At 33.8% G+C, this 27,500-nt stretch overlaps 1 long non-coding RNA gene across 1 annotated transcript in view; it reads right to left on the minus strand.

The window, feature by feature from the left end:
* Nucleotides 1–329: 329 nt before the first annotated feature.
* Nucleotides 330–27,500, minus strand: part of LOC140441327 (uncharacterized) — a 234,459-nt gene continuing 207,288 nt past the window's right edge. The window contains exon 3 of the long non-coding RNA XR_011950983.1: nt 330–400. This is a non-coding gene — a long non-coding RNA (uncharacterized lncRNA). The remainder of the gene's footprint in view (nt 401–27,500) is intronic.

The raw sequence follows: 27,500 nt of genomic DNA on the forward strand, positions 1-27,500 counted from the left end.
AAAAGTATTGTTGTTTATTTATAAATGTCAAATAAGCCAACTAAATTGGACCGTATTTGTTTATCAATTTCTAATAAACTATTGCAAGAAATAGTAATTTACGTAACAAGTTTTGAAAGTGATATTTTACTAGACGAGTAGGAAGTTTCCAGGGCGAGCCGTAGGCGAGTCCTGGAATCCTGCGAGTCTCGTAAAATTACTTTTGGATCGTGGTACGTACAATATTTTTTCTGCAGACGTTTTGTATGTTAAAAAGAATAATGGATAAACTTTACTTATGAACTTTTATTAAACACTTTAAGTGTTTGGACACTCGGAGATTGAAGTTCCTGGTTCCTGTTCTGTAATTTTATTTCTGTGCATTAGTTAACACGTGTTCTCTTTTTTCTTGGTTAAGCATCTGCAAGACAAATAAAACATTTTATTATATTTCATTATATTTATCAATTATGAACACGGAAATAGTGAAAAAGACAAAAAGGGTGCGTTTTAAAAGCACTGATGACCTTTTACTAGTAAAAGAAGTGCGAGGAGTCAACCCTCTGGAATGTCCTGTTTTTCAAACCGAAAATACTGTTTGGCTTGCTCAGGCTCTAAGCTTTCAAAATTGAACACAGAATTTACATTTTATATGTTATCATTTAAAATATGATTTAGTATTAAATCATCTATAACTTCGTCATTTGCTTCAACTAATATTGTTTGTTCTAAATTGTCTTCCATATTTCTGTAGAAAAAATTTGAAACCCAAAATGTACAAAACCAGACAAATATACCTTGGGCAAATGAAAACAAAAAAATTAATTATTTTACTGTCACATACGACATTTGACTGACAGCTGCCAACTATTAACGTTAAGCAACAATTCGACCACTTGATAACTCTAAAATTACATATCCGTTAAAACTTATACCGTAAAAAAATAGCGTGTCAAAATAACGGAAGGATAACATTTTACTTGATAACTCTCTATTAGTTGATTTCCATCCTCCGTATCTGGAATCAGTTAGGTTTCACTTTCACTGGTGATTTCCATTTCTTGGAATTGAAAAACGAAAAACTAAGCGAAAACACACGAATTTTAAATGACAAGCGTTATCATAATAAACTACAAAGTTGATGTTATTGTCAAAACCGTTACCTAGCTTCCCAAAATCGTCCCGAAAGTGAAAACATTAGTCACGAAAGTAGCTACTTTCGGTTACAGTTGTGTAAAATGGTACTTTCGATTTAATAAATCATACCGAAAGTTTTATTTTCGGGAAGGCTGCAGAAAAATTATTATTGTATACATAATATATTTGTCGTAGTTTGTACATAAAGACAATTACAAATAAAATATTCAGTTAAATTTAATTTTAACATGGAAGGTCGTTTGGGTTTACATTGATACACCATATTCTATTGAATGGGGTATAATTTATTTTACAAATATGCGACTATCGCCAGAACTACGAAAGTAAACTTTTCTAGTAAAGAAAATATGAAACAAGTAATTTCTGAATTGAATTAACAAAGATACTTTTATAATCTTTTTGAAGCAAAGCTTCAATACTGGCGTTGTATTTTACTTCGTTCTCCATAGTGAAATGCTGAGGGGAGCGTCACGTAACAACCGCCAAAAGATGGCATCGTCATATGACGATGGCATTACATAAAAAATAACTACTAAAATACAGACATTAACTAAAAAGTAGAAAATTAAAAGTATATCTGTCATCCCCTCTATCCCATCCAATTAAAAACAATATAAAATCGTCACACGTTACACGTTAAGTCCTAAAGCATAAACGCGTCCTTTTGTCTCGGACCAAAGAATTTTTTTGTACTTCCCATATCAAAATTATATTCGATTTTGTGTATGAATGACAATTTGATGTTCTGACAACTAAAACAAGGAAAAAATATTGTGGTCACTTTTGGTGCACACGGTCTGTGGATAAAATTTTTTGTTCTTTTTAGTCTCTTAAGTCCAGACCATGTGAACAAGGTTTTCCCACACAGTTTGTAATGCATGAACAAAATAAAAATATATTGCAACAAATATATATATATATATATATATATATATATATATATATATATATATATATATATATATATATATATATATATATATATATATAAATATATATATATATACATATATATATATATATATATATATATATATATATATATATATATATATATATATATATATTATGATATTCTATTACATTAACTTCTTAACAATACTTGCATGGGTATCAAAAGAACACTTAATGCACATAAAAGTAGTTATGGGCAGCCTGAACAGCATCTATGTACTTTTTTAGCATGTTTAATTGCAGATTGCCTTCAATCGCGTTCTGAAAAAGATTTATAACAAAGTGTGTATCTTCCTCTATCCTCTTTTTCTATAATGCAGTGTCGGACGGATTGTTCTTGTTGTGGTTCGACAGCACCCCTAGTCTATAGCAATGATAAAACTATTTTTTCTCGGACAGAAGTAATAGGTATGGTGTTATCCGTAACATATTTTCAACGCACATGCGCATTGACCTCTGTCGTATTAGTCAAAAGTTAGATAGCGAATTTCCGGTACCACTTGAAACAATTTTTGAAAACAACGGTTTTCAATTCTCAGTTACAAAAACCGTTGATATGGTATTCTGAAAAAGAACTTCCCAATCTTAAATTTCAATTCTCGGTTACAAAAACCGTTGATATGGTATTCTGAAAAAAGAACTTCCCAATCTTAAATTTTTGTGGTTTGATAATCAACTTACTTGGAAAGAACATATTAGATAATTAGTTTTGACTTGTCACAAAAAACTTAACCTAATGAGAACACTGTCAAATAGATATTAGGGCTCTGATCTCTCTACCTTACTTACAATCTACAGAACTCTAATTAGATCAAAAATTGATTATGGATCAATCGCTTACGCCTCTGCTTCACCCACATTGTTAAAACAGCTAGACTTTATTCACAACACAGCACTTAGACTCTCTCTTGGCGCATTTCGAACATCACCGGTGGAAAGTTTATATTCTGATAGTGGGGAGCCTTCATTATATCACCGCCGAATTTTCTTAACACTTTCACACGCAACGTCAATAGCCTCAAATGTAAACAAACTTCTATTTAATAATACGTTCACTAATAAATATATAAATCTCTTTACCAATAGTACCAAACATAAGCCTTACTATGAGAGAGTACGGTGTTACCTGAGATGTCTTAATATCGAATTCCCAATTACATTTCCAATCAATATTAAAAGCCCCTCTCCTTGGATAATTAATACCCCAAATTTAAATACTAACCCAATACAACAAACATATTAACTGTTACGCAGAGATTAAGAATAATCTAGATCTAATTTTCCGTCAGCCATTACGAACATTGCTATAAAATCTTTACAGATGCATCTAAGTATGATAAAGGAGTTGGTGCTGCATTCGTTACTCCAAGCGATATATATCAATTTCGTCTTCCAACCTTCTTTTCGATTTTCTCCGCTGAGCTCTATGCAATGTTTAAAGCTATCATGCATATAAATTCTAATAACATTCCTAACTCTGTTATCTTAAGTGACTCACTAAGCGCCCTTCAAACACTTAAAAAGATCTATCCCAAAGGTCCCCTTGAAAAACTGATAAAACTAGAACTCATGAAGGCTCAAGAAAATTCTAGGAGTATAAGATTTATATGGATTCCATTCCACATTGGCATTGCTGGCAACAAAAGTGCGGACCACTCCGCGAGTGAAATTGCTAAATGTGCCGATATAGAAAAAGCCGAGAATCGAAATACCGCGAGTGATATAAAAGCTTTTATAAAAAATCGAGTTTTGTGCAAGTGGAAATACGAATGGCAATCTTCTTAAACATCACTGAAGCAAATTAAAAATGACGTTACAGCTTGGGAACCCTCAACCAGGAACAAAAGAGAACAATTGGTGATAACGAGATTACGAATTGGACACACGAAACTTACTCACTCATATTTACTGTCCAAAAGTGATCCACCTATTTGTGAAACATGTAATTTACAAGTAACCGTTAACCATTTATTAATTGAATGTCATAGATTTGCCAATTTTCGTCTTACATTTAACATACCTAACAGTTTAAGTAATTTATTAGACACTAATTTTTCAGTTAGTAATATTGTTTCTTAAAATCTCTAGGAATATTTTATAAACTCTAATTTTGTAATTCTGTAGCTGCCGCTAATAACCATTATGGTGGATGCGGCTGTAATTTCTAAATAAAAAAAAAATTTAAATAAAAAATCAATCTTTGAGTTTAATATTTACAGTGATATCATGCTACCGATCTGTTCCCTTTTAAAAATCTTGATATTTAGATTAAACCACATGTATTTACTTTTAAAATTAGGTATTAGTAAATTAACAGTGGCGGAAAGGGCTCTATTTACAAAAAGTTGCAATTTGCGAATTCAAGTGCATTGGCACTATGGCATGTACCCACAAGCAATTTATATGCAAAATATTTTGAAGGATAAACAGATCAACATGTTACAAGCGAGATTAAATTAAAATTCTTTTTTTTTTTCCATGTTTATGGTATAATTTCGGTTTAAATAGATGTCTTCAAAATAGGTTCTTTATAGAATCATAAATAAATATGCAAAAACGTTTGTAATGAGGAATTTAAAGTTCTAATTAAAATAAGTTGCGTATCTTAAAATCAGCAGGTGTTTTTTATAATTAATTTGAGTAATTAATAAACATATTTTTGAGACTTAATTGAAACATAATTTTAAAAACGATATAATATTAAACATAAAGTATTTTATTGAAGATATAGGTAGGAAGATAATTGTCCTTTCAGTTTATGGGTAAACATGTTTATTTTTATAGTTTAACACTAATAATTCTTTGACATGTTTTCTGAAGTGATCTTGAAGTCTTTAAGTGAAGTGTAAATCTAATGTTTAATCTATTTAATCTAGAGTCCTTTAAAATGTTTAGGTAAACACTTACTGGCGCTCTAATTTTTGCAGTTTAGCTGTATTCAGTATTTCTTGATTTCCTATTGTCAAATTGTTATCTTTTTACTATCTTCCTTTTATTTATCTATCTGTCTTTGATTTCTTTGTTCTGTCATCTCTCTATCTAAATCTTTTCTGGACGGACAGCTACGTAGCTTTATCATCTACTATTGTTGGCTTTTTCGTTACATTAATGTTAAGAATCAACCTCCATAGAATACTTTATATATATATATATATATATATATATATATATATATATATATGTGTATATATATTATTATGGATCAGTTTATCGATCAGAAATAGAATAAAGAATTTTTTTATTATTTTCATATATACCGCGGGCATATAAGTTAAAATACAACCCTGTACTTATTTGTAATAGTTAGAATAAGAGAAGACATTGTTTCCGTGACGGAACATTTTTTCCTTGAAAGACTGAGTGAATAGTGAAAGGACAATGGAACCCGTATAATTATATATTTAAGGAATAAACTTTGTAATTGTATTTTGCGGTGGACATTTTTCGAAAGTAAATAAGAATTAGATTTAGATATGAGATAACAAGAATTTGGAAGCTTATTTCTGTTGAAAAGGCAAAATTGTTAATGGTTTCTGAAAAGTAATTTGAGTGAAAGTAGTTTATTTATTTTAAATATTATGTTGGAAATTTTCTAAATCGGAAATAAGTGGGAAAGATGAATGCTTATGATTGGTTTAAAAAGGAATGATGGGGAATGAGAGAGTTGAGAAGGTTTATCTGGGGAGATTGAAAAGATTATTATGTTACCGGCAGACCAGAAGAGAAGACGTGTTTTTCGTGTAGTCAATCTGAGTACCAGTGTTTTCGTGTGTTAGTGAAAAAGGTGGAAGCTGAGAGCAGATCAAAATCGAGAAGATTAATACCTCTTTTGAGTCTGCATAGTCTACGAGATACAACTGAGAAAGAAAGGAGAATTTGTGAATAAAGAGTACCGGTCAAAAGAGGCTTGGGCTTGTGTTTTCGGAGGAGTAGTTTGCTGGTATGCGGTTTGGATCGATGCTGAGAACGGGAAAGATTTGATGGTAGCCGGACATAATCAATCAAGGAAGGAACTGTGGTTTGATCGAGGGGAGACATCATTGGTGTAAAAAATAAAGGTCAGTCAAATAATTTGAATGAAAGAAAACCTCTAAGATATTCTAAAGATAAAATCAAATATAAACATACGAATTAAGATTCCAAGTTTCAAAGAGTTATATTTTTGTGAATAAATTATATTTTATATGGTCAATTTTTTTTGTGGATATTATTATAAAAAACAGATCAATAGATAGTTTGTAATTAAAATTAAATTTAGAGTATAGGAGTTTGTTGGGAAAGATAATTGCCCACAAAAGTTATTTATTAATATTCAACGTATTGCTTATTGAAAATAAATAATAATTTGTGTGCATATTTATGTTGTTTTAATGTTAGTTCCGTTTCCTGTTCTATCCCGATTATGAGCAACTAGGAGATACTGAACCCATTCGAAGAGATATATAAAGTAAAGTGATTAAAGTAAAATTAAGAGCACCCTGAGTATTTTTAATAGTAATTGATTTGTATGACTCTTTGTATGAAAACAGTTGATTGAGAGAATTTATTTGCCCGTCGGAAAGAATTTGATATATTTATTTGAAAATTTATGAAATTATTTGAGTTATTTTATCTAGGTACAATTTTACATTTACTCTATTTTTGATTGATTTAATTTTTTGATGAATTTAAAATTTATGTGATAAATTGATAATATTTGGGGGAGAAATATTTGTCGTGTTCTGCAACATAGAGAGTGTTGTAAAATTTCACATTTGGCGGGGACAAAAAAAAAACAGTAACAAAAAGAAACAACATGTCGACCACAAGGAGTCAAAGCAAAATGCAAGAAAGAAACGAGGATAACAGATTAGAAGAAGCAATTGTTGAAGAAGGATCGGATAATGAAGGAAATGCTACAATAATGGAGGAAAAAAAAGAAACAGGGATGTTAGAAAAATTATTAGCAATGATGCAAATACAGACACAAACAATAGAGAAAAACCAAAAAGAAACAAAAATAACAATGGATAGAAATCAACAAGAAACAAAACAAACAATGAGCAATATAGAGCAGCGTCTGGAAAACTATGAACAGGAAATTAAAGGATGTGTTGAGGGGATAAAGAAAGAACTGATACAACAAATAAAAGAGATTAATGAAATTAAAAATGATATGAAAGAACAAGAAATGAGAATTAAAGATAATTTGGAGGAATTAGAAAAACAAATTAAGGATATCAGAAAACAACGAGAGACTGGAGACAGGAGAGAAGTAATCATCCAAAGTCCGGGTGACATAAAAATACAGTTAGGCGGGGACGTAAAAAAATTACACCCAGTAATTTTCATCAACAATTTAAAAAAGAAAGTACGACATATCGGTAATTTCGAAACAGCAAAGGAAACGATAAGGAACCATCTTAAAGATGAGGCAAGTTTATGGTTTGATAGCAAAGAAGAAGAATTTCAAAATTGGCAAACATTTGAACAAAAATTTCTGAATTATTTCTGGGGGAAAATACAACAGATAGAGATAAACAAGGAATTACAAAATGGGAGATACCAGGATAGTATAGGTATATCAGAAAAAACATATGCCCTACAACTATACAACAATGCAAGACACTTACATTACAACTATTCGTCCGAACAGCTAGTGGAACTAATAGCCAGACATTTTGAAGACACCTTAGAAGATCACATAACTCTACAAAACTACAAAGATATTGACATTTTATGTCAATTCTTACAAATACGAGAAGCAAAATTAAGAGAAAGAAAAATGAGGAGAACGCAAAAAAATTATACACAACGAGAAAATCAAGACTATAGAGATAGAGGACAAAACTTTAGGAGAGAGTACACAACAAGAGAATTTGTCCCGAGGAGGGAAAACGAAAGTAGAGACAACGGAAGAGTAAACTATGAACAAAGAAATCGGCAATGGAACGAAAACAGATATCGAGAGAACCAGAATAGAAACAACACTCGCACATATCAGGAAAACCGAAATAATAATAGAACGAATGAACCGGAAAATCGCGGAAACCGATACGGGTCCGAGAGACCTAGAGAAAATAGAAGAGCGGTCAACAACACACACATAGAGGAATGTGAGGATGAGAGACAAAGCGACAGAAGTAGAAGCGAACAAGAACAGCAAGCGTCTTTTCACGAAGGCGCTCACTAAAGACAAAGAAACAAACAGGAATTTTTTGTCACCCGAAGGAATTTATTAAATTGGCAGAAAATAAGGACAAAACAAGTGGAGCAAATCTAAAATTTGTAGATGGTTTTATCAACGAGACACCGATTAAAATTATGATTGATACTGGATCGGAAATTACACTGATCAACAGAAAACTAATAGAGGAAGTTAATTTAATGAATTTGATTTACAAAATTCCCAAGGTAAATTTAGTGGGCGCAAATAAACGGACTTTGGCAACGATAAATGAAGGAATACGAATAAAAGTACGATTGGATAAGAAATTTTATGCACTACAATGTGTTGTGATGCCAAACATGTCGCATGATATGATCGTAGGAGTGGATGAATTGGCAGAAAAACATGTGGTGATAGATTTCAAAAATAACACGATGAAAATCACAGAGGAAAAAGAAGAAGAACAGGACAGTAAGGAAATAGAAAAGGAAAATGAGAAACGGAAAATTGATTTAGATAAAGAACAAACGGTGGAAATGAATTTGGCAATGAAGCAAGGACAGAGAAGAACGAGGAGATTGGCAAAAGTAAGTGAAAAGTGGGTTTCCTCAAAAGAAAAAATGATCCCAGAAGAAGAAAAAGAAGAAAGATTAACAAAAGAAGACGAAAAAGGTACAATTGAAACAGTGGTATTTGAAGAAGTATGCGAAATGGAGGAGGCAGAATACAAGATAAATATGTGCAAAGAAATTGAGGAAAAAGAAAGAAAATTGATATGTGGAGAAGAAAAGGAAAAGGAATTGCGTGTAATATTGAGAAAGTATGAAGATTTAATAAATGAAGAAAACAGAGTAGCCAAAAAGTATGAACATTCATTTGAGGTTAAAGACTTAGGAAATTTTCGATCGAAAACTTATCCGATCCCATATAAATACCGACAGGAGGTGAAAGGAGAAATTAAAAAAATGTTAAAAGATCAAATCATAGAGAGATGTGACTCGCCGTACATCAACCCAATCGTGATTGTGAAAAAAAGCAGTGGAGAATTGAGGCTCTGTTTGGATGCCCGGAATATAAATCAACACACGATATCTCAATATGAATCACCTCTCAACATCGAAGCTATTTTTGGGAGAATTACGGGAACACACATGTTTTCTAAAATTGATTTGAAACATAGTTTTTGGTTAATACCGTTAGCAGAAAGATGTAGAAATTACACCGCTTTCTCAATCGATGGTATTGTATACCGATTTAAAGTAGTACCTTTTGGATTACAAAGTGCGTGTGCAGCATTGGTAAGAGCTCTTTATACAATATCAAATGAATATAAAGATTTCATAGTGCATTACATCGACGACTTACTCATTTTTTCACCAGATACATCAAGTCATTTGGAACACATAAAGATTATTTTGGGAGAATTGGACAAGGCCGGATTAAAACTGAATATTGAAAAATGTCAATTTTTTCAAAAAGAAGTGATATATTTGGGATTTAAATTGGACACACAAACAGTTAGTTTAGCCGAGGACCGGGTAAAACTCATAGATGAATACCCAAGACCAACGAATTTAAAAACATTGAGAGGTTTTCTCGGGACGATCAACTATTTTAAAAAACTAATTCCTGATTTAAGCCAGAAGGAAATTCCTCTGATCAAATTATTGAAGAAGGGTGTTAAATGGAATTGGAAAGAAGAACAAGAGAAAGCTTTTCAAATTTTAAAAGAGGAATTCTCGAAAGGAACGAAAATATATCATCCCATGTACAATTTGCCTTTCATACTACGAACTGATGCATCCATACAAAAATTTGCGGGAGTTTTGTCGCAAATACAAAACAATCAAGAAGTGCCGATTTGTTTTATTTCCCAAGTGACAAAAACACACGAAAGAAAATACAGTGTGACTGAACTAGAGTTTGCTAGCGTACTTTTCTGTGTAAATAAGTTAAGATTTTATCTGTTGGGAGCAAAATTCACAATCGAAACTGATCATGCAGCTTTGGTACATATAATGAAAAATCGTCTGGTTAACAATCGTATACATAGAGGCATTTTGTTACTACAGGAGTATGACTTTGAGTTTCGATATATAAAAGGAAAAGACAACATTATAGCCGACGCTCTCACAAGGGATGAAGACTCGGGGAAAAAGGAAGTAATTGCTTTTCATGTAGGACTGAACATTTTGACACAAGAGGAAGGTGTATTTTCGTTAAACGAAATTAGAACAAATCAAGAAGACCTGGAAGAAAGAGAAAAAAGAAGAGCGGAGAGTGAAAACGGTATATTTTTCAAACGAATTGATGGAAAGGAACTATACGTGATAACACAGACATTGGCAGAAAGGATCATACAGAAATTACACGAGGACAATGGACATATCGGCAGCAGGAAGGTTTGGCTGGTTTTTCGCGAAAACTATATATGCCGAAAAGATTACCGGATTGCAAAAGAAGTTACCCAAAGATGTGAAACATGTCAAAAATATAAAAGCAGAAATTTCCGAAATGAAAATGTGGCTAAAAATATTGTATCCCACCAAAAATTAGACATTGTAGCAATAGATATGTTAAGTGATCTGATAATGACCACGCAGAGGAACAAACATATTTTGGTGATGGTAGATATTTTTTCGAAATATGTAAAGCTATACACATGCCGTACGACAAAGGGGGAAGAAATTATGAGAAAAATAGACAATTTTATAGCCACCGTAGGAACACCAAGGAAAATATTATTTCCGGAGTGACCGATTCAAGAGACAGTTGCAAGACAGGGGAATAGGGACAAATTTTGTCAGTATCCGACATCCTAAAAGTAATCCGTCAGAACGTTTTATACAAGAGACTACAAAATTCCTCCGCATTGCTGCCATTGGACAACATCGACGATGGGATAGGAAAGTGGCAGAAATCGAAAACGACTTGAACACCACTCCAAGTACGGTGACAAAAGAGACGCCGGAATATGTCATGAAGGGTATTATGCCAGTACGGCCATGGGAAGAACCGGAGCAGAGAGAGTATCAAATAGTATTGGAAACTGTTCGAAGGAGGCTGCAGCGCAGTAATGAAAAATATCTCCAAAGGCAAATCCAGAATAGAAAACGAAGACCAGTGACTTTCCAGAAGGGAGAAAAGGTGCTTGTAAGGGCGTTACGAGTATCAAATCTCACGGGGGACGTGTGCGCAAAGCTAATGCCTATTTTCGAGGGTCCATACATCATACAAAATGAAAATGGAATAAACAGCTATGTTCTTAGACATGTAGAATCAGAAAAGATACGAGGAGTTTACAATATCCAGGATGTGTACAAATACCATGAATAAAAATAGTATAGATTTTAAGATGGAGTAATAAAAATTTAGGATAGGATAAAATGACTACAAAAGAAAAATTTTGTGTTGAGAGAAAATAATATTTTTTTTGGTTACACTTAAAAAAAAAGAACATTTGTATCTCAAAACAAGGCGGGGATTTTTTATGGATCAGTTTATCGATCAGAAATAGAATAAAGAATTTTTTTATTATTTTTATATATACCGCGGGCATATAAGTTAAAATACAACCCTGTACTTATTTGTAGTAGTTAGAATAAGAGAAGACATTGTTTCCGTGACGGACCAGTTTTTCCTTGAAAGACTGAGTGAATAGTGAAAGGACAATGGAACCCGTATAATTATATATTTAAGGAATAAACTTTGTAATTGTATTTTGCGGTGGACATTTTTCGAAAGTAAATAAGAATTAGATTTAGATATGAGATAACAAGAATTTGGAAGCTTATTTCTGTTGAAAAAGGCAAAATTAGTAATGGTTTCTGAAAAGTAATTTGAGTGAAAGTAGTTTATTTGTTTTAAATATTATGTTGGAAATTTTCTAAATCGGAAATAAGTGGGAAAGATGAATGCTTATGATTGGTTTAAAAAGGAATGATGGGGAATGAGAGAGTTGAGAAGATTTGTCTGGGGAGATTGAAAAGATTATTATGTTACCGGCAGACCAGAAGAGAAGACGTGTTTTTCGTGTAGTCAATCTGAGTACCAGTGTTTTCGTGTGTTAGTGAAAAAGGTGGAAGCTGAGAGCAGATCAAAATCGAGAAGATTAATACCTCTTTTGAGTCTGCATAGTCCACGAGATACAACTGAGAAAGAAAGGAGAATTTGTGAATAAAGAGTACCGGTCAAAAGAGGCTTGGGCTTGTGTTTTCGGAGGAGTAGTTTGCTGGTATGCGGTTTGGATCGATGCTGAGAACGGGAAAGATTTGATGGTAGCCGGACATAATCAATCAAGGAAGGAACTGTGGTTTGATCGAGCGGAGACATCATTGGTGTAAAAAATAAAGGTCAGTCAAATAATTTGAATGAAAGAAAACCTCTAAGATATTCTAAAGATAAAATCAAATATAAACGTACGAACTAAGATTCCAAGTTTCAAAGAGTTATTTTTTTGTGAATAAATTATATTTTATATGGTCAATTTTTTTTGTGGATATTATTATAAAAAACAGATCAATAGATAGTTTGTAATTAAAATTAAATTTAGAGTATAGGAGTTTGTTGGGAAAGATAATTACCCACAAAAGTTATTTACTAATATTCAACGTATTGCTTATTGAAAATAAATAATAATTTGTGTGCATATTTATGTTGTTTTAATGTTAGTTCCGTTTCCTGTTCTATCCCGATTATGAGCAACTAGAAGATACTGAACCCACTCGAAGAGATATATAAAGTAAAGTGATTAAAGTAAAATTAAGAGCACCCTGAGAATTTTTAATAGTAATTGATTTGTATGACTCTGCATAAATTAGTGAATTAATTAATTAAATAATTGGATTAATTAAATTAGTATTAATTAATAATAAAACATCATAAAGCAGATCACAACAATATATAGTAATCTCTTTTTATAACGATTCCCTATATAACGATAATTCCTCTATAACGATGAAACGATGGAAATAGTAAAAATTGCTTGGTTCGTTATAAGGACAATGTATTATTTCTTTCTCTATACTGATATCGTTCTTTCTTTATAGCAATGACTTTTTAGAGTTCAATAGTCGATGACAACTGTGTTATTGTGTTTACAGTTTAGACTACCTGAGTCACTGAGTGGCAAGGTCATTGTCCAGCGGTTGTTTTGTTTGGCGCGTAAGGAATGCAGCCACTCATTCAGGACTTTTGAGACGGCTTTTCATTTCCAGTTTGAGTCGTGTGTCAGTGTATCAACAGTCAACATGTTTTCGAAAAAGCGTACAGTGCTCTCGGTGGAGGAAAAGTTATCGATAACTCAAGAAATAGAGAAAGGTGAAAAGCAATCGGATGTCTTTCGATGTACGGGGCTGTCTCAGTCAACTGTGGCCACGATATGGAAGGACGGAAAAAAGAGGTTTGAAGTGGAGATGGAGGGCGGTAGCAGTAAAAAGTTGCGGAAACCTCAGCACGAAGATTTAGATCGCGTTATGTTTCAGTGGTTTCAGCAGCAGCGTATAAACCATATTCCACTTTCTGGACTTGTGGTCAAGACAAAAGCTGAGTTTTTTGCAACTGAGCTTGGAATTGAGAATGTCAAGGCATCTGAGAGTTGGATGAGCAAGTGGAAGCTGCGGCACAAGATCAACTACGACTAATCAGCGGACAAAAACCTAACGGATGATTGGCTAGAAATCGTGTGGCCTGAACTGAAGGCACGATATGCGTCAGACGACATTTTCAATGCTGATGAGACTGGATTGATTTTTAAAATGGCATCAAACAGAACTTTAAAATTTAAATCGGAGAAGTGCGTGGTAGTGGAAAGCTCTCGAAGGAACGCATTACAGTTTTAGTGGCCACTAACATGACAGGTTCAGTGAAGCGAAAATTGTTAGTAATACGCAAGTCGAAAAAATACTCTGGTCTAAAAATGAGATTATAATGTTATGCCAACTGTTTGTTGTGCCAGTGTTATGCCAATTTTAATATCTAACAATAATTAACTAACTTAATTTCTCAATATCCGATTTTCTATTTATACATTTTTTATTTTTCTGTATATGTGTAATTTCTAAAGTAATAGGTGGTAAATACTGTCCTTATTCTTCTTGGTTCAAGAATTTTGTCGATTTATTCAGTGACACCTAATATATAAGGAAGAAAAGCTTTTGAAGTATGATCAGGAGGTAAGTTTTTGGATTGAGATCCTATAGATGTGATTTTCGCGGTAACCATTTTGGATGAGTGATCTTCTCAAAGTAGAAACCTCAGTAGGTCCGCTTGCATCATCGTAAAGGCTTATTGATCTCGAGACAACGGTATTAATAACTAAAATAATTTGTAAAGGTGGATGATTAAAGCTGGCATGCGAGTTATGATTGGTATGGATTGATTTTCAGTAAACAGAGTAATGAAAACTTTGGAATTAGTTTTTCTTTATGATAATGTCAACAAACGGTAGAGATGAATCAGTTTACATCTCCATCGTGACCTTAATACTAGACTAAATACCATTGAGATGGGTTTGGAACGTTACTTAAGCTCCCATAAAGGAAAAACAGCTGAAACAATAATGGCATAAGAATGCTAGACTTCTCTATGATGAACAATGTAGTAATAACTATTACATTTTTTGGACACAAGAGAAGTTAAAAGTAGAGAAAAGAAATCGATAATTAATTACATGTTGGTAGAAAAAAAAAATAACTATAAACTATAGTAGTAGTAACGAAAATTAAACCAAAATAAGTCAGAACTAAACGAGAAGAAAACAGAAAAAATAAATAACAGCACTACCATTTAATTAACATTAGTGAACTTATTCAGTTTTTTTTTATGTTTTTTTTTTCGTTTAGTTTGTTATATTTTTAATGTTCTTTGACTCTCCTAAATTTACTCCGCATTCAAACTCCCTGTATACAAAATTAACTAAATGCACTACATACGCTCCATATAACATACAGTCCTTGTTAGCCATAGTTTCTGTAACAATATATAATGTAATTATAGAATTTTTTTCAGACACATGCATAGCTTTATAAATCTGGTACTCGTTCATGGAAATTTTCATGAGTGTGTATAGGGTTAGACTTGTACCCTTTGTTTATCCTATATGTAACAATACCTTATCCGTGATCAAGTATTGTTTATCTGTTAAAATAAATGTCTTGACGGACCCCTAGACGAGAAGCGAGTGTGCTTGTATTTTCCTTCGACGTGTTCTTCTATTAATTATTCGTCTATTTCGTTTTAGGGATATCGCTGTGCATTTGTCTGAGGGAAATAATCTGTACTTATGTGTATATACTTTCTTAAGGAATATATTATAACCTTTCGAGACTGGCTGAATGACGAAAGTCTATGCCACAAAAAAAAATATTTTTAATGTTAAGTTATCGTATAGTTTTCATACCATCACAAAAACCTACAAATTGTTTTTTAAGTAAAAACGCTTATAAGTATTATAATAAACTAATGAAGTAGTTGACGTCTTTCATTTGCCAATAATTAACCGATCAAACCTCTGCATTTATCGATTGAATACATTTTAAAATAAAATTTTAAGCATTGTTTGTTCCTATATCTAAAAATTTCTGTAAACCTCTGTAGCAGTAGTCAACCAAAGAGTGTAGTCTATATATAAAATTAAGTCTGGTGTTTATATTTAATAATAATTATTTAAGTAACAATATAGCTAAGTTAAATTGAATTTTAATAATCTGAAAGGTTATCCTACATATACAAAATTAATAGGTATGGTCCTTACGAAATACTTAGCTAAACTTGTGTCGTAATCAATAAAACAGAGCCTGTGATATATTTCTTCATCGCCCTGATGCAATAATGTTGTCAAAATAATTCCCCTACGTATTTGTTATAAGCTTTCTTAATATAATTATGAGCAATATATAACATTGAAGGTGATTGATTGAAAACACAATTTAAAAATAAATTGTTGTGCGAATTTAAAATGTAACAGAGGGAAGTTAAGTTATTTTTTTACGACAGATAAAAATATACCTTGATATATAGAAATATAAAAATCAATTTCAGGTATAACTTTTCTTTATTATTTATATATAATATTTATATTATATATATATATATATATATATATATATATATATATATATATATAAGAATAAGAAAAAGGAAGTACTTGTGACTCGTTTGGAACAAATATATAACTGTTTTGGGTGGGTTGGAGTCAATAAAAGGGCTATTGGTTAACTATTTTTTTAATCTCGAGCTTTCAATTGTGTTTACAATTATTATCAAGAGCTAAAAAAGACAAAATATCTTACAAGGTTGAACTACAAAGAAAAAACAATTTTTGTTAACTTACCAAATAAAAATTAGTTTAGTAAATAAAAATTGCTGCTAATACAGCTTACAAATAATTAATATAAAAATGTCCTAATCTAATAAATGCTTCTCTGCAAATTTTTTATAATTTTGAAAACATTTTTTTAATACAAAAATAATTGAATTTATAAATAAGTTAAAATAGCAACCAATTACAAATAAGCCTCAATGTCATAAATGCCAACATAAAATTTTTTTTTTTGACAATTATATTGCCAAAAGTAAAATTTCCTTTAAACATTGTTTTTTGTTTAGTAACAAAAAAGAAGAAGATTTATTCACCGTTGACAGATGTCTGAAAAAATGTAACAGATATAATGGAGAATTAAATATGACATTTTACAAGTTAATATAATTATAAATTTTGCTTAGATTTTGAATTTCTGATTAATTCAAATCGCATTATTTCTCACAAAAGTGATTGCAGAATCAAAAAACCATCTTGTGCTTTGGCAGAGCATGTAATCGATAAAGACCATATTATGGATTTTGATAACATTAAAATTTTATGTAGTGAAAGTAATAAATTTAAAAGGACTTTTTTGGAAATGGTTTGTATTAGCAAAAGTGATAATAATTTAAACAAAAGATCAGAAATTCAAAATCTAAGGAAAATTTATAATTATATTCTTTCTTTATGATTTATATATAAAACTTGTAAAATGTCATATTTAATTCTCCATATATCTGTTAAATTTTTTCAGACATCTGTCAACGGTGAATAAATCTTCTTCTTTTTTTTACTAAACAAAAAAGAATGTTTAAACGAAATTTTACTTTTGGCAATATAATTGTCAAAAATAAAAATTTTATGTTGGCATTTATGACATTGAGGCTTATTTGTAATTGGTTGCTATTTTAACTTATTTATACATCGTTCCCCTGTCGTCGTTCGTGCAGTAAAGAGCTACTTACTGTCAACGAAGAAAAGAGGTGAGTGTTTGTGCCAAATAGAACAGAATCAAACCTATCCTTGTAAATTGAACAGGTATTTTGAGCATTGTACTTTGTTGTAATATTATTTTAAATTTTAGTTTGATAAAAATAATTTTTTATTCATTTTTTGTGACCAAAAATTTGACATTTCTGACTGATTCTTTATGAATAAGGTGGAGGGGGGGTTACCCCCCCTGATCCCAATGTAAATAAAAAGTTAAATTCAACTGTCACTGTCAATATGTATTCTGAAAAAGACGTTGGTCCGTTTTTTGTGTTTATAGAGTCAACAAATATAAATAATATTAGAGTTGGTTCTTTTAATAATATAAAAATTGCAAGAAATAATTTTAATTTAAAATTAAACAATATTAATAAAATTAGAAGCAAAGGTTCAAACAGAATTTCTGTAGAGTTTAATAATTATCAATCTGCAAATACATTCCTAAATAACAAAAATTTATTAGATCAAGGTTATAAAATTTATATACCTTTTAATTATATATCTTGTAAAGGTATTGTACGTCAAATAGATGTTGAAATAAATGAAAATGAACTTATTGAATGTTGTTCTACTAACAGCGATATTCAAATTTTAAATTCTAAAAGGCTAAACAGGAGAGTAGTCAAAGGGGATACAACTACATACGAACCTACTGGTACAGTTTTGTTCACATTCAGTGGTGTTTTAATGCCTAAAACAATAAATTTTTACGATCTACCAAAATTGGTTAATGTGTACATTCCCCCAGTAACACAATGTTACAATTGTTTAAGATTTGGACACACCAAAACAAATTGTAAAGCAAAAGAAAAATGTATGAATTGTGGTGAACTTAAACATACTGTTACGATAACTATCCTGGCCTAAAAATAACTGTAAAATATATGATGACTAATGCTAATATGTTTTAGATTTTACGAGATACTTCGATTTACCTGAATGACCTTCCGGAATAAGGGCGAACCGATGCGAGGGAAATCCAGTTTGCCTTTACCGTTTCGCCATCGAAGGTTTTAGACTTCTCGAGATAACGGCACTGGTATATAATAACGGAACTCTAATTGAAGGGACAGTTAATAAAGAAGATTCGCGCTCGCGATATTGTTGTTACGCTCGCCTACTAATAAATTATTGTATATGTAGTGATAAATAAATAAATATCAGTTATTGTGCTTTTTAATGAATTAAGATAAGAACAAGACATTATAAATTAAAGACTTAACAATTAATAAATTCACAACAAATGGTGGCAGAAGTGAGATCGAACATAAATTAGACTTATAATAATAATACAAGTGAATATTTGTAAATTGTGAAAATGACGACGATTTATGAGCTGACAGTGACTAATTTAAGAAGACATCTTGAAGACAGAGAATTAGCTTCTACCGGAAAAAAGGCTGAGTTAGTCCAACGACTAAAGAACGCTTTGCTAGAAGAAGGACTAGATCCAGAGACTTATATATTTGAAGATGCTGTCATCTCGTCGATTTCGAAATTAGAGAACAAAGTTTCCGGTGATATCGCATCATTAGAGAACAAAGTTTCTGGCGATATTTCGAAAGTTTCCGGCGACATCGCTTCTTTAGAAAGCAAAGTTTCTAACATGATTTCTTCCCTGGAAAGCAAAGTTTCTGCTAACATCTCTTCAGAAATCTCTAAAGTCACTTCTGAGATGTCTGCCCTGGACGATAGAATATCTTCGTTAAAAAACCAAGTTGCTGCCGATAAGTTGGCCTTCGAAGAAAAGATTAAAGAGATGGAAAGGAAGATGGAAGAAACAGGGACAGCAGAGAGAGGTAACAATCCGATTACAGTGGAGATAAAAGAAGACGAGACGAAATTTAAGTTGGAGACACGGCCGAAATTTGAAGGAAGTGGAGGTTTTATTCATGTTAAAGTCCCAACTTTCGACGGAAAATCATCATGGAACAACTACATGAAACAGTTCGAATCAGCCGCAAGAGCAAATGGATGGTCTGAAAAAGAAAAGGCTGTAAACCTGACTATCGCTCTTCGAGGAGATGCCTTAGATGTGCTTCAGACCATAGCCGTAGAGGAGACCGATGATTTCGAACAACTGAAGAAGAGGTTAAATATGCGATATGGCCACGAACATTTGGAGCATGTATATCAGTCACAGCTTAAAAATCGTAGACAGAAGAAAGATGAGGCTCTTCAAGAATATGAGGTAGATATTGCCAGATTAGTACGATATGCTTATCCAACAGCTCCCGAAGACATGATGGAAAAATTGGCCGTTCAAACGTTTATTGATGGTCTTCGTGATCATGAAATGCAGAGAACACTGCGATTAGCTCGTCACAAGACGCTGGTTGATGTCCTATCCGCCGCGCTCGAATACGAGTCAGCTACGCAGACCTCTGGCGGGTACAGTAAAGCTAGGACTGTAAAAGAGGAAGGAGATGAAGATAAACTTGACCAGCTCGTTAATATGATGAAAAGCATGACATACAAGAAAACGAAGACCATCAGATGCTGGAATTGTGGCGAAATAGGACACGTACGAAGCTCCTGTAAGCACCCTAGGTACGACGCAAATCAAGAAACTCACCATCAGGAAAACTAGAACGGGCCAGCCTTAGGGGGGCAGCTTCGACCCAAAACTTTTCCAAAGACCCTCTCATACTAATAGCTTCTTTGAAATGTCGTGAAGATAGTGTATATGTAGATGGAGACATAAATGGTAAAAAGCATACGTTGTTGGTGGATACCGGAGCGACCAGAACCATTATACGCCCGACAGTTATAAACAGCCGAAAGAAACTGTTACCAACGAGGTTACGACTTCGGACCGCTACAGGTGAAAATGCCAACATTCATGGAGAAATCCAGGTACAATTGGGAATTGGGGCGGAAAAGTTTGTCCATACTGTTATAGTTGCTGACATCGAAGATGATGTTATATTAGGAATGGACGTAATGAATATGCATGGATTCCAATTGGATTTTAAGAATAAGGTAATCAAAGTTGGCAACGAGGAGGTATTTCTCCATCCACATAATGACAACACTGTGCAAGCAGCCATTACAGAAGATACAGTCGTGCCTGCGAGAAGCGAAACGATCATAGTAGCGCGACTACAGGGAATTGTAGACGAAGGGAGACCTGTTATGATGGAGCCTTGGAACCACGACGATGAGGTTGGCCGTGGAATCATAATTGGAAAGGAATTGGTGACTTTGGCTAAGGAAATTCCTGTGAGGCTTATCAATGTCAATGACTACCCAGTGACAATCAAGAAAGAGACAAAAGTAGGAACTTGTATACCTGTGACATCCATAATCCGTCAGGCGACAACATCTGATAATTCCAACGACAAATTCGACCAAATGGTTGCAGTTGCAGGACAGTCTCTAAACCAGATGGAGAAAAGGAAATTAAGGGAATTTCTTCGGCAGTATCGTGATATTTTCGTACCGAAAGGAGGAAAAACGGGAAGAACTACCGTTGTTAAGCATAAAATTGATACTGGTAATGCTAAGCCAATTCGTCAAACAGCTCGACGATTACCACAGGCAAAAAGAGAGGAAGCTGAAACGATTGTTCAGGAAATGAAGAAAGACGGGGTGATAGAACCTTCTACGAGCCCATGGGTCTCTCCGGTGGTCCTGGTTAAGAATAAAGACGGAACGACGAGGTTCTGTGTGGATTACCGTTTGCTGAACAACGTTACCAAGAAGAATAGTTATCCTCTGCCTCGGATCGATGACACATTGGACACATTGGCTGGAAGTAAATTGTTTTCTACTTTGGATTTGAAGTCTGGATACTGGCAGGTAGAAATGGACCCAGTAGATAAAGAAAAGACAGCCTTCACCACAGGATCTGGATTGTGGCAATTCAACGTTATGCCATTTGGACTCCGTAATGCTCCTGCGGCATTTGAGAGGCTTATGGAAAATGTGTTGAGAGGGTTATCTTGGAAAACATGCCTGGTTTATTTAGATGACATAATCGTCTTGGGGGAGACATTCGAAGATCATTTGAGGAATTTAGAAAACGTTTTTAATCGACTTAAAGCTGCCCAATTGATGCTAAACCCCAAGAAGTGCCAGCTATTTCAAGGTAAAGTCAATTATCTGGGTCATATAGTCAGTAAAGAAGGAGTGGCCGTGGATAAGGGAAAAATCGATTCTATTAAGGAATGGCCAAAACCAACTGACAAACATCAAGTGAGAAGTTTTCTTGGACTATGTACTTACTACCGGAGGTTTATTAAGAAGTTTGCAGATATCGCTAAGCCATTAACGCGACTTACAGAGGAAGCAAGAGAATACCGCTGGGATATAGACTGCCAAAATGCCTTTGAAACGTTGAAAAAGCATTTAATAACAGCACCAATTTTAGGGTATCCACTGCCAGAAGGAGAGTTCATCTTAGATACGGATTCAAGTAATGTGGGAATTGGAGGAGTGCTGTCTCAGATTCAAGGAGGACAGAAACGAGTCCTCGGATATTTTAGTAAAGTTCTTTCAAAACCTGAGCGGAATTATTGCGTCACGAGAAGAGAACTTCTGGCAGTAGTGAAATCAGTAGAGCACTTCTATCAATACCTCTATGGAAGGAAGTTTTTAATCCGAACCGACCATGCCGCCCTTAAGTGGTTGATGCAGTTTAAGAATCCAGAGGGTCAGATAGCCAGGTGGATCGAACGACTCCAAGAATACGATTTTAAGATTGAGCACCGAGCCGGAGTTAGCCACAGAAACGCTGATTCTCTTTCCAGAAGGCCATGCCCAGCAGAGTGTTCCCACTGCAACAAAACGGAATCCAAGGAAGCAGCAGTGCTAAGAACGACGATTCTCAACGACGACTGGACGCCTACTAAGATAAGGGAAGAACAAGAGAGAGATCCAGTTATACAGAAAATTCGAAAATGAAAAGAGGAAAACCGTCGACCACCTTGGCAGGAAATATCAAACCTATGCTCAGTAGTTAAGACGTATTGGGCCCAGTGGGACTCATTTATCATCGAAGATGGCTTGCTCAAACGAGTCCTGGAAAATGATGACGGTTCAGAGAAGAGAAGACAGTTGGTGATCCCAAAGAGCAGAATAGCCGAAGTACTTCGTCAGTTACACGACAGTCCATCGGGAGGGCATTTTGGTGTAAGGAAAACCCTTCAGCGAATTCGGGAATGGTTTTATTGGATGAACAGTTCCGACGATGTAAAAGACTGGTGTAAGAAATGTACTATTTGTGCCACGAGTAACGGGCCTTACCGAAAAAGGAGAGCTCCTATGAGACAATATAATGTTGGAAGCCCGTTTGAAAGAATAGCTTTGGACATCGCTGGGCCATTTCCAGAAAGTGAAAGTGGAGGCAAGTACATGCTGGTAGTAATGGATTACTTCACTAAGTGGGTCGAGATTTACGCACTTCCAGACCAGAAGGCCGCCACCGTTGCAGATAAGTTGATCCAAGAATATATCAGCCGATTTGGAGTGCCTTTGGAGATCCATAGTGACCAAGGCAGGAACTTCGAAAGCGATCTATTCCAAGGAATATGTGATAGACTAGGCATGAAGAAAACAAGAACTACCGCGTATTATCCGCAATCGGATGGTATGGTAGAACGAATGAATAGGACAGTTGGCAAGTATTTGACAAAGATGGTGTCCGATCATCAGCGAGACTGGGACCAATACCTTCCGTTCTTCACAATGGCCTACAGATCTGCTGTTAACGAATCAACAGGCCAGACACCAGCCAAAGTCCTATTCGGACGCGAAATGCGACTACCTTGTGATCTAGAGTTTGGGTGTCGACCTGGAGAAGATGTAGCGGGTGAAGATTATGTGATCGAATTACGAAAAAGAATGGACGATGTACATGAGTTGGTCCGTTCCCACCTTCAGATCGCTAGCGACCGAATGAAGAAACGGTACGATACACAAGCCGAAAAGGGTTGCTTTAAGAAGAACGACAAAGTCTGGCTGTATAATCCCAAGAAGCGAAAAGGTTGTTCTCCCAAATTGCAGCAGTTTTGGGAAGGTCCATACCTCGTCATGGAGAAAATCAACGATGTCATCTATCGAATAAGCAAGATTCCGAGGGGAAATCCGATGATAGTACACCATAACCGGCTGGCGTCTTTCGAAGGTGACCACGACGTAGATGAAGAAGTGGAAGTAAACCAAGTCCAAGATGTGTCTGACCTCACGTTTGAGGAATTCATGGGTGCCTATGGAGGTACCGGTAAAGCGAGACATGGTGTTACCACTGAAGAAAAGCAAGATCTACTCGCGCTCCCCGATGACTACTCGCTGGCCCTTACCATCCCGGCCAGTATCAAAGACGCACCAGGGTTGGCATCCGTCTTTCGAAGGAAGTTTGGTCGAGTTGCAGAACTTCAATGCCAAGTGCCAGCTCCCGGTAAAACCTTGAAGCTCCAAGATGCATCACGTTACCTTTTCTACATGGTGACAAAAGACACTGCCCGTGACCAACCTACCTACCGAGATGTATGGGAAGCCTTACTTCAATAGAGAGAGCACGTACTAGAGTCCGACGTGCAAAAGTTAGCCATACCAAAGTTGGAGTGCCGCCAATTAGATTGGAGGGTTATCCGAAATATGGTGGAGGAGATCTTCAAAGACACCGAAGTCCAGGTGTTAGTCTGTTGCAATCCGCATAGTTACTGGTGCGGAGAGAAAACCGTCCCTTGTCATTTTTATACAACTGGAAGTTGTAAAAGAGGGTCCAGTTGCCGATACCAGCATACAGTTCCGGTTCCAGTCCCGACAAGGTTCCAGGAGGAACCATCTTTTAAGAGGGGGGCAATGTTACGATAACTATCCTGGCCTAAAAATAACTGTAAAATATATGATGACTAATGCTAATATGTTTTAGATTTTACGAGAGACTTCGATTTACCTGAATGACCTTCCGGAATAAGAGCGAACCGATGCGAGGGAAATCCAGTTTGCCTTTACCGTTTCGCCATCGAAGGTTTTAGACTTTTCGAGATAACGGCACTGGTATATAATAACGGAACTCTAATTGAAGGGACAGTTAATAAAGAAGATTCGCGCTCGCGATATTGTTGTTACGCTCGCCTACTAATAAATTATTGTATATGTAGTGATAAATAAATAAATATCAGTTATTGTGCTTTTTAATGAATTAAGATAAGAACAAGACATTATAAATTAAAGACTTAACAATTAATAAATTCACAACAATACCGATGATTGTACTATGAAATGTTTCTTTTGCAAAGGTCCACATGTTTCAACAGCGCGTACGTGTCCGGAATATTTACGTCAAAAAAATATTAAAGAACTCATGTCTTACGAAAATTTAACTTTTTTTGAAGCTAGTGAATACATTCCCAAAAATTACATAGAAAAAGACAAATTTATTTTCAACTCAAAAGATTTTCCGTCCCTTCCGAGTAATAGTACTAAAGTAAAATCCCTTAATAATAAAACTATTCAACACAATACCGTTTCACCATCAGAAAGAAGAACACACAATTTCAAATCTTCGAAAAGGACATTTCAGCAGGTAGTATCAAATACAAATAATAAAAGAAGAGTAATCCAACAAAGTTATGACAGAAATGCACATGATGAATGTCTTTATGTTCCAAATGGTAGACCAGAGAATTACTCCTCTTTAACTGCCTTATCTCAATCTAAATCTCCAATACCCTCCCAATCGGAACCAAAATCTTCTAATTCATATAATGTAAATCCAAATTCAGCCTGGAATGCCAGTGCATCGCATAGTAATTATAATTTCGATACAATACCTTCACAAGATTTCCTAAAATCATGTATAAACTTTATTAACATTTCACCAGATAATTTAAATATGGTTAACAAACTTGTTCTTTCCCATTCTAACCTTAAGTCCTATATGGACTTAGACAATTATTCAGATAGTGATTAATAGGTTAAAACTTAGAATGATCCTAAAAACAAAAATAAAAATCATTCAATGGAACATCAGAAGTATCAATTCAAATAGGGATACTCTGACTGATTTAGTCTCTAAAGAGGACCCAGATATAGTAGTTATTAATGAAACTTGGCTTAAAGAAGATTTCAATTTTACTCTAAAATTTTATCACATTATTAGACAAGATAGGGATGATGGCTATGGTGGGGTAGCTACCTGTATTAAAAATTCTATTTCATTTCAGACTATTAAAAAATATAATTCGGACAAAGTCCAATACATTATAACAAAAATTGATGACATATTCCTAATAAATATCTATTCAAGTTCAAATAATGAAATATCAGTGCCTTTTTTAAATTCCATGTTAGAAAACCTAGATATAAAAAAATTAATCATTATGGGCGATATGAATTCCCATCATCCAATTTGGGATAAATGTTTAATTAATAAAGGTGGTAAAAAAATAGTTGACTTTATATTTGATAACGAGTTGACCATCCTAAATGATGGTTCAGCAACTTTGTTTCAGCTTCCCAACAATAATATCAGTGCTGTTGATTTAACAATCGTGAGTAGTAATCTGGCTTTATGTACCAAATGGGGAATTATTAAAGACTGCGGCAATAGTAACCATTTTCCCACATACATAAAAATCAACGACATTGAACTATCAGATACAACTTTTGTTAAAAATTATAAAATAAGAAATTCTTCAAGAGCTGATTGGGATCTTTTTTATGATGAAATATTAAACAACCTAGTAAATTTCTCAATAAATAAAGTAAATTACAAACAATTCATGTCAGTTATCAATAAAGCAGCAGATGTTTCGATTCCTTATAAAAATTGTAGGATACAGGGTAAACCATTCAATCCTTGGTGGGATGATGAATGTACATTATGGGTAAAGAAACGTAAGGAAGCTTTGCACATATTTGACTCATCACCATCACTAGAAAATTATTTGTATGTTAAACATATAATTGCACAAACCAAGCGTAACCTTAGATTAAAAAAGAAAAATAAATTTAAACAATTTTGTGAAACATTAAATAGAGGATCCAATATTACATACGTATGGAATAAAGTAAAAAAAATTTTCAAACCATAATAATTGCAAACATTTTTATAATCCATCAGATAACATTAAAAGAGAAATATTATATAATATGTCATCAATTTCTATTGATCCTGAATTCCGTTTACTTCACGCTAACCAAGAATTTGAACTTATTTCAATTTCAGAAATTGACACTGCATTGTTCAATAAAAGAAATTCTGCCCCGGGAATTGATGATATTTCTTACTCAATGATAAAACCTCCCTCTAAAAGCCAAAAAAATTTTCCTAAATATATACAATGAATGTCTTAAAGGAGGACCCTTACCTAGCGATTGGAAAAAATTTAATATTCTTAACATCTTAAAACCCTTAAAGGACCCACTTCTTCCAACTAGTTTTAGACCAATTGTTTTATCCTCTTGCATACTAAAAACTTTAGAAATAATTTTAAAAAATAGATTAGATTGGTTTTTAGAACATAATCTCGTTTTCAAAAATACTCAAGCAGGTTTCAGAAGAGGTAGAGGAACTGCCAACAATTTAGCCCTCCTTCATACCTTCATTTCAGAAGCCTTTGAATCTTCCCATTCAGTTCTTGCCGTCTTCATTGATATTAAATCAGCATATGATAATGTAAATATATATAAACTTTACAATAAATTACAAAATTTAAATGTCCCTTGTCCTATAATTAATATTATTTTTAAAATTTTGCAAAACAGGCTTTTATATACTAGATCCAATAACGGTGACTTTTTGGGCCCGTCTGTAGTAACTAAAGGTTTACCCCAGGGTTAACCTTTAAGCACAATTTCTCTATTTTCCATTCTTCCTGAAGATATAAATATTAATGGGTATGCTGATGATTTGGTTTTATATGTTAAAGGATCAGTTATCCAACAAATGGTTAATAAAGTCAATATGGCATTGTACAATGTACAAGAATGGTTGTTAGAATATGATCTATCTCTTTC

This window comes from Diabrotica undecimpunctata, chromosome 5 (assembly GCF_040954645.1).
Source record: "Diabrotica undecimpunctata isolate CICGRU chromosome 5, icDiaUnde3, whole genome shotgun sequence".
In the NCBI taxonomy this organism is placed as follows: domain Eukaryota; kingdom Metazoa; phylum Arthropoda; class Insecta; order Coleoptera; family Chrysomelidae; genus Diabrotica; species Diabrotica undecimpunctata.